Consider the following 14125-nt stretch of genomic DNA (forward strand, 5'->3'; position numbering starts at 1 on the left):
GGAATCCCTTATTCTTGTCGAGGTGAGATGTGGATCTAAGGACTTCCAGGCTCTGAGGTAGAACACGGTGAACCTTGCTTTGTGTGGCTGCCAGCATGTTATGTAGTCTGTGAGTTCACAGTCCATAGTGAGTGTCTGCAGGTTTGGGTTGGCTACCCAGAACAGTGTGCTTGCTGATTGAGTATTGTGCTCATCGTTATTCTGCCATGCTTGACTAATTTGAATTACTGCAGTCCATGTGCTGCAGAACTGCTCCGGTGTCATCGGTTCCTCATTCAGATGCAGACTCTCAGGGCGCCCCTCGTAAGTGCTGGCGGTTCATGGTACTGCAGTGGTCAAACGGAGTCAGGTGGTGTGGTGGAAAGACTGGTCCTTTACAAACAGATCTGGAGTTCAGTTCTGAGTTCCATTGTTTAAACCCCAGTTTCTTCAAGTGTAGACTAGAAATCTACTTGGGTCTAATTCCTGGAGTTACTGCAAGTATTCAGTGGAGTTTCCTTTACATGAATAGAACTTGGAAATGTTTTTCCTTATGGATAATGTTTTCTGTTTCTTGTATAAAGCATTTTTTACCTCAAGGTCATAATGCTTGTATATACCAGAGGCTGGCAGACTTTTCTGTAAAGGGCCAGAGAGTAAATATTTTCAGCATGTGACTCTGTTGTTGTAGCACCAAAACAGCCACAGACAACGCAATGTGTAAACAAAAGGGCATGGCTGTTTCAATAAAACCTATCTGCAAAAACGAGCAATCGCTTGCCAAGCCCTGTCCTACACTGTGTTTCAATGCTATTTTAAGTATTCTTGGCTCCTGGCTTAGGCCTGGCCCAGCCCTGGCTGCTGTAGGTATTTGGGGAGTGAACCAGCAAATGGAAGATTCTCTCTCTCTCTCTCTCTCTCTGCTACTCTGCCTTTCAAATAAATAAGATAAACCTTTTAAAACAAAATCCATGAGTTTATATTATGTTATATTGTAATTAAAAAAAAACAAAACAAGCCTGGAAACCACTGAAAGATGTCAATGAACCACCTCATCAATTTGGGGAATGATGGCAAATTGAAGGAAAAAAATCATTCATTTATCTTGTCTTTTATTTTTTTTATTTTTTTTTATTTTTATTTTTTTATTATTTTTTTGACAGGCAGAGTGGACAGTGAGAGAGAGAGACAGAGAGAAAGGTCTTCCTTTGCCGTTGGTTCACCCTCCAATGGCCGCCGCGGCCAGCGCGCTGCGGCCGGCGCACCGCGCTGATCCGATGGCAGGAGCCAGGAGCCAGGTGCTTCTCCTGGTCTCCCATGGGGTGCAGGGCCCAAGCACCTGGGCCATCCTCCACTGCACACCTGGGCCACAGCAGAGAGCTGGCCTGGAAGAGGGGCAACCGGGACAGAATCCGGTGCCCCGACCGGGACTAGAACCCGGTGTGCCGGCGCCGCTAGGCGGAGGATTAGCCTAGTGAGCCGCGGCGCCGGCCCTATCTTGTCTTTTAAATAAGAATTTTTAAAGTTTTAAAAACTTATAAAGATTTATTTATTTATTTGAAAATCAGAGTTACAGAGAGAGAGTAGAGGCAGAGAGAGAGAGGTCTTCCATCTGATGATTCACTCCCCAATTAGCTGCAACAGCCGGAGCTGCACCGATCCAAAGCCAGGAGCCAAGAGCTTCTTCTGGGTCTCCCATGTGGGTGCACGGGCCCAGGGACTTGGGCCATCTTGTACTGCTTTCCCAGGCCATAGCAGAGAGCTGGATTGGAAGTGGAGCAGCTGGGTCTCGAACCGGTGCCCATATAGGATGCCGGCATTTCAGGCAAGGGCGTTAATCTGCTGTGCCACAGCGCCCGGCCCCAAAACTTATACATTTTTAAAATTTTATTTGAGGGCCCGGTATTGTGGTATGGTGGGTAAAGCCGCTTCCTGTAATGCCAGCATTCCATATGGGTGGTAGTTCAAGTCCTGGCTGCTCCACTTCGAATTCAGCATCCTTGCTGATGGCCTGGATAAAAGCAGCGGAAGATGGTCCAAGTGCTTGGGCCCCTGCCACCCATGTAGGAGCACTGGAGAAAGCTCCTGGCTCCTGGCTTCATTCTGGTTCCACCCTGGCTGTTGCAATAGTGAACCAGTGGATGGAAGTTCTCTGTCTCTCCGTCTCCCTCTGTAACTCTTTCAAATAAATAAATAAATCTTTAAATGTAGAAAAGAAAAAAAATTTTTATTTGCGAGAGAAAGAGACAGAGAGTGAGCTTCTGTTTTCACTGTTTCACTTCCCAAATTCCCCCAACAGCCAGGTCCAAACGCAGGAGGTGGGAACACAACCCAGGTTTCCCATGCGGGTGGTAGGAATCCTTTACTTGAACCACCACCAGTGCTCCAGGAATCTGCATTAGCGGGAAGGAGTCAGGAGCCAGAGCCAAGAATCAAATCCAGGTACTTATTCCAAGGTGGGATGTCAGCACTGTTACTGTTGGCTAAATGCCCGTTCCTGTGCTTTTTTAAAGAAAGTATTCTCCTTTGGAAGTAATTGCTGGGGCCGGCGCTGGGGCCCAGTGGGTTAACGCCCTGGCCGGCATCCCATATGGGCGCTGATTGAAGACCCAGCTGCTCCACTTCCTGTCTGGCTCTCTGCTATGGCCCGGGAAAGCAGTGGAAGATGGCCCAAGTCCTTGGGCCCCTGCACCCACGTGGGAGACCTGGAGGAAGCTCCTGGCTCCTGGCTTCAGATCAGCTCAGCTCTGGCTGTTGCGGCCATTTAGGGAGTGAACCAGTGGATGGAAGACCTCCCCCCCCTCCCGCCTCTGCCTCTGCCTCTGCCTCTGCTTCTCTCTCTGTGTAACTCTGACTCTCAAATGAATGAATAAATCTTTTGAGGAAATAAAAGAGAACTGCAAATTGATTAGAAACAGACAACAAAGTAGAAAAATGGGCTCATGATTTGATCAAGGCCCTTGATTAAAGAGGGAACCCAAGTGGTCAGAAGACATTTTTGATAACACTCAGCATTATTGATGATCAAAGAATGGCAAATAAAGCCACAATTAAAGACCATTAAACATTTACCAGACTGACAAAGAAGGGATTATAAAATTGATCATATTGGGGCCGGAGCTGTGGCATAACAGGCTGGGCGCTGGTTTGTGTCCCAGCTGCTCCACTTCTGATCTAGCTCCCTACCAGTGTGCCTGAGAAATTAGTGGAAGATGGCCCAATTGTTTGGGCCCCTGCACCCACGTAGGAGTCCTAGAAGAAGCTCCTGGCTTCTGGCTTTGGATAGGCCCAGCTCCGGCCATTTCAGCTATTTGGGGAGTGTACCAGTAGATGGAAGATCTTTCTCCGTCTCTCCCCAATCCACCCCTGTAACTCTGCCTGTTAAATAAATAAATAAATAACTTTTTTTTTAATTGATCACATCAAAATAGGAGGCTTTTACTTGGCAAAATTATCATAAAGCCAAATCAACAAACTATCACTGGGCTAATTTACTTAATAGCTAAATGGTTCTTCCCAGTTAGTAAGAATAAGCTCAATAACCCAATTAAGAAGTGGGCAAAGGATATTAAAAAGAAATAAGACTGGCTCTTAAATACATGAAAGATGATCTACCTCTTAAGATAAATGGAAATTGAAACTAAAATGAAATGTCATTTTTTTAAAAGATTTTATTTATTTGAGAGGTAGAGTTACAGACAATGAGAGGGACAGACAAGAGAAAGGTCTTCCATCCGCTGGTTTACTCCCCAGATGGCTGCAATGGCTAGAGCTGGGCTGATTCAAAGCTAGGAGCCCCCTCTGGGTCTTCCATGTGGGTGCAGGGGCCCAAGTGCCTAGGGCCCTCCTCCGCTGCTTTCCCAGGCTGTAGCAGAGAGCTGGATTGGAAGAAGAGCAGCCGGGACTTGAACTGGTGCCCATATGGGATGCTGGTGCCACAGGCAGAGGATTAAGCTGCGCCACAACGCTGGCCCTCTGAAATGCGATATTTCATCTTCCAGATTGACGTATGTCAGAAAGTTGAGTAATAACATGTGTGGGAACAGTCAGTCTGTGCTTATGGTAGCATTTAACCCATGCCACCTCTGTGCAAGATGAAGCTTCAGCATTTATTGTTACAGATATGCCTGTGTTCAGCATGGAAACTCGTATCTTAGGTTTTATAAAGAAACCACCCATATCATGATACAAATGACCTCTACATTGCTAGATTCACGGTCAGTTCTCAATTCCCATCTTACTTATCCTGTTAGTAGCATTTAATTGAGTTAATTAATCATTTTATCCTGGAAACATGTTACTTGACCCAGTCACATTTTGATTATCTTTCTCTCTCATTGGTTGTTCTCAGACTCCTTTGTCTAGATCCTTTGAAACAGGGCTCAGGCCTATTAGGGTAAATAGATTTTTTTAGAAGATTTTATTTATTTATTTATTTATTTATTTATTTATTTATTTGAAAGGTAGAATTAGAGTGAGAGTGAAAGAAAGAGAAAAAGAGAGAGAGAGAAAGGTCTTCCATACACTGGTTCACTCCCCAAATGGCTGCAACAGCCGAAGCTGGGCAAATGCGAAGCCAGGAGCTTCTTGTGGGTCTCCCATGTGGGTGCAGGGGCCCAAGCACTTGGGCCAACTTCCACTCTTTTCCCAGGCCATGAAGCAGGGAGCTGAATCAGAAGAGGAGCAGCCACGACACGATCCAGTGCCCATATGGGATGCTGGCATCACAGGTGCAGGCTTAATCTGTGCCACAGCACTGGCCTCAAGGTAGATAGATTTATCTTTTCAAACATTTGCCATTTCTTTATGTTAAAAGCATCCCAGATTCTAGTTTCTAGTTTGTTTTACCTTATAAATAAATATACTGCACATTAATATAGTAGAGTAGTTGCTCCAGAACTTCTTACTCTTATCTGGCTGTAAGCTAGTATCTGTTAACCAGCTGTTCCTCCTGCCTCCCCGGCCTTTGGACTGTAGCCAGCCAAGTTCATGTTAACTGGGAGTAGGAGCTTTGATCCTGAGGGTACCTGTGCTGGACACTCCTTTCCTCCTTTCCCGCAGAGAACCAAAGGCTTGTTTCCTTACTTTAGTCTGTCTCTGCCAGATATCATTTCCTGTGAAAGACCTGTCACCTTCCTCTGCCCCTCCATCCTAAAAGTACTCTGGGGGCGGGCATTTGGCTTGGTGATTAAAGCACCGCTTGGGGCCCCCAAATCCCTCGGAGTGCCTGGGTTCCAGTCCTGGCTGTGCTGCCAATTCTAGCTTCCTGCTAATGTGTATCTTGGAAGGCAGCAGGTGATGGTTCAAGTACTAAGTCTTTGCCACCCATGTGGAATACTAGTATGGAGTTGCTGGAAACAAACGTTTAAAAAGCCCTTATCTTAAATTAAAGTATGTTTAATACATTTGGGGATACAATACCTGCATTTGAATTTATAGCCAGTGTCTCCTGTATTAGCCTGTTTTGGAGGACGTCATTTATTATATGGCTTGGCCCAATCAGTGTGTTAATGGGCAAGGATTTTACAGTGTATTCCAGTAGTTCTAAGACTGTGTGTGGGACAGTAATGCAGTGTATGGATGTCAGGAATGCTGTAGCTGTGGCTTTGTTTTAATAACCTCGGGAAACTGAAACATTCTAAATATTTCATGCACTCCATTTAGTTTTCAGAAATTTCCTAGGAAATAATGCTTTGCCTTCTCTTGGCCAATTATCTGAGTCTAAATGCTTGTCTGAAATATTCAAACTGTCCACAAGGTTATAAAGTGAAATGCCTGCTTCTCCCCAGCACCACCCTTGGACTGTACAGAGGCAGTTGTTGGCTAGGATTGTACCCATCCCTGGGACTCTCACTGAAGAATGATGTTTGTGTAGAACAGCTTGTGTTTGTGGCTACCTTTTCATTATATTCTTAGAGTACCCTGTTTCCAAGATTAAAACTGTCAGAATATCTGTTCACAGGCTAGTGTGGTGGTTCCTTGTTCTGGGTAGAGAAATGCTTTTTATTAAACAAACAACCCAATCACCTGGGTAAGGTGAAGCTGATTTTATAAGGCTTTTTGTAAACTGGTTACATCTAATGCTTTTCTCCTTCCAGCAGTTTTTTGACCTCATGTTAAGTTTTTTCTTTTTTTTAAGACATATTTTATTTATTTGAAAGGCAGAGTTACAGAGTGAAAGAGGGAGATCTTCTGTCCATTGATTAACTCCCCAAATGGCCCCAACAACCAGGGCTGGGCCAGGCTGAAGCTCGGAGCTTCCTCCTGGTCTCAGCGTGAGTGCCGGGGCCCAATCTTTTGGGCCACCCTCCACTGCTTTCCCAGGTGCATTAGCAGGGAACTTGAGTGGAACTGGCACTCATATGGGATGCTGGCATCACAGATGGTGGCCCAACCAGCTACACCACAATGCTGGCCCCAAAAGATTTATTTTTTAAATAACTATTTTAAAAATAGGTAGAATGGCTTTAGAACTGTGGCAACTGGAACTACTATTGCTTGGCTTTATGATAATTTATTGGTTTAGTTTCAACAAGTTATTTCACATCATTCCGCTTTACTTGTCTTTTAAACATTTTATAGGGTCATTTTGCACAAGAATTTGTAGCAGCTGTTCTTAAAACACTCTGTAGACAAAACAAAACAAAACAAAATTCCATTTATCTGGAGCCCCAGCAAGGACACGGTTGTTTACTTTTGTTTTGGGCTCATCTGTAGAAGCGTTTTTTCAGGGCACACCACAGAGTCGACAGGGTGTGCAGCCTCTGTGCCACCTAGAGCGCCAGCGGAGCTCTCTGGCAGTGCTGGCAGTGCTGTGGGCTGTCACCTGCCAGGGCACTGCATTATAGGAAACAGAATCACGTGAAGTGCATTGCTGTGTACAGTTCCCTGGAAATTAGCACTATGTTGCTTTGTAGCTTGTCAATCAGGATTTCCCATGGTGTAGATTGTCACCAGAGATAAGAACTTTAACCTGGGATACCTGGAATATATCTACCCCCACTATACTCTTGGCAGTAGGAAGAGGGATTAGAGGGTGGGTAGGGGGAATAGGACTAGCTTTTCTAGTTAGAGCTTTGTAAATGCACATTTTCTCCCTTGTGCTATTCTTATTCTGAAGCCATTGTTTCCCAAATCTCTGTCTCTTAGCACCAGTTCCAGATTTATGACTTCCCACTAGAAATATTCATTCGGTATCCCACTGAAACCCCTAATTCATATGTTCTGATGCACTGAAGCTGTAATTGTCTTGCTTTTGTGTCCTGAGCACATGAGCACACAGTAGGCGTCCTACGATTTTTGTTGAGTAAATGTTCTTCTTGAACTTGGATCCAGCTTAAGTCACTGCTGTTGCTTGAATGTGGTTTGGCTGCTGAACTCACATAGACATTTAAACCCCAGAGTCATAAATTAATGGTGTTAAGAAGATGGAGGGCCGGTGCTGTGGTGTAGTAAAGTTAAGCCTCTGCCTGCAACGCTGGCATCCCATATGGGTGCCAGTTCGAGTCCTCGCTGCTCTTCTTCTGATCCAGCTGCCTGCTGATGCTCTTGGGAAGGCAGTGAAGATTACCTAAGTGCTTGGGCCCCGGCACTCATGTGGGAGACCCAGAAGAAGCTCCTGGATCACCCAGCTCTGGCTGTTGTGGCCATCTGGGGAGTGAACCAGTGGATGGAAGACCTCTGTCTCTCTCTCTCTCTCTCTCTCTCTCTCTCTGTAATACTGCCTCTCAAATAAATAATTTTAAAAAAAGAAGAAGAGGTGGAACTTCCTCCTGTTATGGTGACCCGAGGTAGAGTCCAAGTGGAGGTATTTCATTGTAGTGATGCAAAGCTGCCTAATGTAGCCACTTCCTTTAAGAAACCCTTTCTGTCCCTCTGTCTACTACTGTCCCCCAGCCTGGGTCAGGTATTACTTTACGAAGTCATTGTGGTGTTCTGTACATACCTGACCTAACTAAAGCACTCCTCCCTCTGTAATTCCTCCTTTTCTTCTTCCACTAGATACTCAGTGTGTCCCCAGTCAGTACAGTTTCCCTCTGGGTCTAAATGGAAAACAAGTTGGCCCTGCCCTGTCTGTTGATTTCTCTCTGCTCTGTAGAGCCACCTGTACAGTGAAACTAAGAGTCTATGGGTGCATGTGTCTTGTGGAACCATTCATCCATCTTTGTACTCTCACCTGTCTGGATGACTATAAATTCATAACAGATCTGCTAGTTCCCCACTTTAATCTGCCTCAAAATTCCGTTGGTTTTAAACGTCCACATTTCCAGTTCCTGGCTTATGATGCTGCCTTAATATTTGTTGAATAAAAATATAAAATATAAGTTCCTTTTTTTTTTTTTTTTGACAGGCAGAGTGGACAATGAGAGAGAGAGACAGAGAGAAAGGTCTTCCTTTGCCGTTGGTTCACCCCCCCATGGGCCCAAGGACTTGGGCCATCCTCCACTGCACTCCCGGGCCACAGCAGAGAGCTGGCCTGGAAGAGCGGCAACTGGGACAGAATCTGGCGCCCTAGCCGGGACTAGAACCCGGTGTGCCAGCGCCGCAGGCGGAGGATTAGCCTAGTGAGCCGCGGCGCTGGCCATGTTCCATTTTTTTTAGTATGTCATTTTCAGAAGCTTTTAGGAGCTTTGCCATTTAATTTTGTTTCATGATCAGTTTTCAGATGACCAGAAACCAGTTTGTGTTTTATAATGTAGGAAGAAATAAAACCCCTGACTAGAGTAAAGCTTTTTTTTTTTTTTGGTAGAACATTTTTGTTGGGTTGTCAAGGAAGCTCACCAAGGAGAGCTATTTACCAGTAGGAAGTATGACTACAAAGTAAGGAGGCTTGCTTACTCAGCCTCCTTATTACACACAATTTTTTTGACAAATTTTTTTTATAGTTTTATTTATTTATTTGAAAGGCAAAGTTGCAGAGGCAGAGAGAGGAGAGAGGTCTTCTATCCTCTGTTTCACTCCCCAAATGGCAGTAACAGCCAGAGCTGGGCCAATCAGGAGCCAGGAGCTTCTTCTGGATCTTCCACACGGGTGCAGGGGCCCAAGCACCTGGGCCATCTTCTATTGCTTTCCCAGGCCACAACAGAGAGCTGGATCGGAAGTGAACTAGCTGAGACTCCAACTGGCGGCCATATGGGATGCCAGCACTGCAGGTGGCGACTTTACCTGCTACGCCACTGTGCTGGCCCCTACATATAGTTTCACTTCATATAATCATACTTTGAATGTTCCAAGCAGTAATACTTAGTGGATTTGCCAATTCACGTTTCACATTGATTGAAATTTATGAATTGAATGGCTGTACATTACATCAGAGGTTTCCTTTCCTCTGCTGTGGTTTTGAAATGTTCCTGTGAAGGTCCTTCATTCGGACTGTGTGATTTAATTGGCTGGCCCTTGTCAGCCTTTGAAGCGAGGCTGAAGTTCAGAATAGCCAGTAAACTCTGTGCCAGGAAGTGTGAAGACAGAACGTGCGTTGTTACTTATGTAATAAGTCAATGAGGGATTAACACAGTTTACTACTTTCTCTTTTGAATCTTCCTTGTATGTTCAGTAGATATGACCTAGATGCCGTTGTCTAGAGTCTTTGGAGAACTTTTTTTACTTTGTAACTTGAATTAGTATCTATATTTGGGTTTATTTTTCCTTTTGAAAAGGAATATTCAGAAATGTAACATGGGGGGCCAGTGCTGTGGCATGACTGGTTAGGCCGCAACCTGCAGCTCCGACATCCCATATGGGTACCAGTTCAAGTTCCAGCTGTTCCATTTCTGATCCAGCTCCCTGCTAATGTGCCTAGGAAAGCAGCGGAAGATATCCCAAGTCTCTTGATTTCCTGCACCCATGTGTGAGACCTGGAAGAAGCTCCTAGCTCTTGGCTTTGGCCCGGCCCAGCCCCAGTCATTGCGGCCATTTGGGGAATGAAACAGTGGATAGAAGATCTCTGTCTCTTCTCCCTCTGTAACTCTGCCTTTCAAATAAATAAATAAATATTTAAAAAGGTAACATTGGGGGCAGGCATGACTCATTGGTTAAGATGTCAGTCAAGATGCTTGTGTTGCGTATCATAGTGACTGACTGAGTCAAGTTGGATCCCACTTTGGATCCAGTTTCTTGGTAATGCACGTCCTGGGAGGCAGCTGGGCACAGCTCAAGTACTGGTTCCGTGCCACCCAGTGAGGAGACCCAGATTGAGTTGTGGGCTCTTGCTTTGGCCTAGCCTAGCCGTGGCTGTTGCAGGCATTTAGAGAGTGAGCCAGCAGTTGGAAGATCTCTCTCACTGTCTCTCTGTTTCTTTCAGTTAAAGTAAAAATAAGTAAATAATAAATGTTTAATAATTTAAAGGTAACGTTGATCACAATTACCAAGGAAAATGAGTATTCTGCATGTTTCATGCAAATGAGATCATATAATATGACCTTTGTGTCTGGCTTCTTTCACCTAGCATCATGTGTGAGTACTTCACTCCTTCTTTCAGCTGGATACTATCCCATGTGTGTACCTGCACATTTTGTTTATTGTGAGTGCACATTGGGTTGTTTCTAACTTTTGGCTGTTGTGTATAACACCACTGTGTACATTCATGTACAAATATTTGCTTAAGTACCCATTGTCAATTCTTTGGGGTATATATCTAGTGTGGAATTACGAAATTATATAGTACTTTTTAAAAAGATTGAATTTTATTGGAAAGGCAGAGAGAGAAGAGAGATATTCTATCTGCTAGTTAACTCCTCAGATGGCCACAACAGCCAGATCTGGGCCAGGAACTCCTCTGGGTCTCCCATATGAGTGGCAGTGTCCCAACTACTTGGGTCGTTTCTGCTGCCTTCCCAGGAGCAGAATTGAGTTGTGGGCTCTTGATTTGGCCTAGCCCAGCCGTGGCTGTTGCAGGCATTTAGAGAGTGAGCCAGCAGTTGGAAGATCTCTCTCACTGTCTCTCTGTTTCTTTCAGTTAAAGTAAAAATAAGTAAATAATAAATGCTTAATAATTTAAAGGTAACATTAGAAGGCAGCTTAATCAGAAGTGGAGTAGCCAGAACTCAGAGTGACATTCTGGAATGGGATGTGGGTATCTCAAGTGGCAGATTAAAATGCGTGTGTGGGGCCAGCGCTGTGGCGTAGCGGGTAAAGCCACTGCCTGCAGTGCCGGCATCCCATATGGGTGCCGGTTCAAGTCCTGGCTGCTCCTCTTCCGATCCAGCTCTCTGCTACAGCCTGGGAGGGCAGTAGAGGATGGCCCAAGTCCTTGGGCACTTGCTTTCGCATGGGAGACCGGGAAAGAGCACCTGGCTTCAGATAGGCACAGCTCCTGCTGTTTGTGGCCAGTTGAGGAATGAACCAGTGGAAGGAAGACCTCTCTCGCTCTCTGCCTCTCCTTCTCTCTCTGTGTAACTTGACTTTCAAATGAATAAATAAATCTTTTTTTTTTTAAATGCTGTGTGCTTTATCTGCACATTTTGTTAACTTTTTGAGGAATTACCAAACTGTTTTCTCCAGTGGCTAAATCTTTTCACATTCCTAGAAGCAATCTATGAGGGGTTCCAGTTTCTCAACAACTTTGCCAACACTCTTTACATTCCTTTTGTTTGTTTGAATATAGCTAACCTAGTGGGTATGTCATTGTGGTGTTACTCTGCATTTCCCTAGTAAATAATGATAGTGAACATATACTTTTGTGCTTATTGTTTGGAGAAATATTGTCTTTTTGTTGTAAGATTTCCTTATATATTTTAGATACCTAATTTTTAGATATGTGATTTGCAAATATTTTCTCCTATTGGTTGTCTTTTCACATACTGCCTTTTGATGCATTGACATCTTTAGTATTTTTGGCAAGTTTATTTATTTGAAAGGCAGAGAGAGAGAGAGAGAGAGCACAAAGCCAGGAGCCTGGAACTCTACCTAGGTCTCCATTGTGGGTGCAGGGGCCCAATGACTTGGGCCATCTTCTGCCTCTTTCCCAGGCACATTGGCAAGGAGCTGGATTGGAAGTGGAGTAGCCAGGACACAAAGTGGTTTCTGGCATTGCAGGCAGTGGCTTAACCCTACAAGAAGTCTTGTAGTTTTGGTGAAATCCAGTTTGTCTTTTTTTCCTGTGTTCATATTTTTCATGTCATATTTCATGTCATATTTAAGAATTTGGAATGTTTTATGATTTATCCCTATATTTTATTCTAAATATTTATGGTTTTAGCTCTATGTTTAGGGTGTTGGTCCATTTTGAGTTAATTTTTATGTATGATCTGTGAGGGTAATTCATGAGAACTCTGTTTTGATGGCAAAATTTAATGGAGCCTTCATATTGTATTTGTATCAACTGAAAACTGCTATGCGTTTCATATTATTTTATTTATTTATTTGAGAGACATACAGAGTGAATCAGAAAGAGAGATAATCTCCTATCTGCTGGTTCACTTCCTAAATGTCTGCAATGGCCAAGGCTGGGATGGGGCCAAAGCCACGGGCCTGAAGCTCAATTCAGGTCTCCCATGTGGGTGATAAAAAAATGCAACCACTTGAGCCATCATCCGCTGCTTCCCAAGGTTCATATTAGCAGAAAACTTGAATCAGGAGTAAAACCCAGGTACCCTGATGTGGGACTTGGGCTTCCTTTTTAAAAAATATTTATTTATTTAAAAGAGTTAGAGGGAGAGACTCAGTGGAAATCTTCCAACCTCAGGCCTCTTAACCGCTAGACCAAATGCCCACCCCTCATAGTATTTTTTTTTAATTATTCTGCATTGCACTAATCAAAGTAGAATCTGTATTATTTATGTAATTTTTCATTTTATCTGAAAGGGAGGGAGGGAGAGAGAAAGAGATATCTTCCATCTGTTGGTTTATTCCCCAAGTGCGTGCAACTGTCAGACTGGGCCAAACTGAAGCCAAGAGCCAGGAAATAAATCTGTGTCTCCCACATTGCTGGCAGGGACCCAAGGACTTGGGCTGTCACTTGCTGCCACCCAGGGTACACCTTAGCAGGAAGCTGGATTGGAATGGAGGAGCCAGGACTTGAATCAGGCACTCCAGTAGGGATGCAGGTGTCCTGAGTAGTGTCTTAACCGTGGCACTGAATGCCTGCCCCAATGTGTACATTTTAAAAGTAGTACTGGTAAGTATAAAGCATGATTTTTTTCAGTCCGTGGGTTGGAATTGGTGACTGTATATGGGTTCGTGGGTCTGTGGGTCCCTTTCTCAGAACTCCATTGTGTCCTCCGAGTCTGGAAATCACAGATTTTGTAGATGAGCATGTGGACATTTGGGGAGTAGAGCAGTGGATAGGAGGAGTTCTTTCTTGCATGCATTCTTTCTCTCTTTGCCTTTCAAAAAAAAAGTCTGGTTTTGTTTTATCTGAAAACAGAGAATATTTTTACTTCACATGTACACTGCTGAGTTAAAGTCTCACTGTTCTCTTAGAGCTGAGAATGGTGTGTTGTATTGACCCATGGTGATCTGATGGGACAGGAACTGGGACACAGAGGATTGAGAAACTTGGAGGGGAAGGGTTGGACCATGGTGAAAATCCTGGCCAGTGGTCACCTTTCTTCACGTTCATCAATGATAATCTTTTGTTTTTTGTCACCTTGTCAGGTGTGTATTCTAAAGACTTTTGAGGCCGGCACTGTGGCTTACTAGGCTAATCCTCCGCGTTGAGGCACTGGCACACCGGGTTCTAGTCCCGGTCGGGGCACCAGATTCTGTCCCAGTTGCCCCTCTTCCAGGCCAGCTCTCTGCTGTGGCCAGGGAGTGCAGTGGAGGATGGCCCAAGTGCTTGGGCCCTGCACCCCATGGGAGACCAGAATAAGCACCTGGCTCCTGCCTTCGGATCAGCGCGGTGCGCCGGTCGCAGTGGCCGTTGGAGGGTGAACCAACGGCAAAGGAAGACCTTTCTGTCTCTCTCTATCTCACTGTCCACTCTGCCTGTCAAAAAAAAATATATTTTTTTTTTGAATAGGGAGAAATAGAGAAGATAAATAGCTGAGAGTCAGAGAGGGGATAATGGCCACTATTTCTGATTTTGCTCGATCATATGTCTATTTGTTCTAACAATATGGATGCCAACTTATAAGAGGTAGTTTGGAGAGGTATAAACAAGAATGGGTCTGAGTTACTTTGATGTGTATGGTGTTTAAACTCTGAATCT

The 14125-nt window shown here is 44.4% G+C and overlaps 1 protein-coding gene across 1 annotated transcript in view; it reads left to right on the forward strand.

The window, feature by feature from the left end:
* NUDT3 (nudix hydrolase 3) overlaps nucleotides 1–14125 on the forward strand; it is a 106015-nt gene that overhangs the window by 41290 nt on the left and 50600 nt on the right. The gene's annotated exons all lie outside the window — the stretch shown is intronic.

This window comes from Oryctolagus cuniculus, chromosome 5, assembly GCF_964237555.1.
Source record: "Oryctolagus cuniculus chromosome 5, mOryCun1.1, whole genome shotgun sequence".
Classification (NCBI taxonomy): Eukaryota; Metazoa; Chordata; class Mammalia; order Lagomorpha; family Leporidae; genus Oryctolagus; species Oryctolagus cuniculus.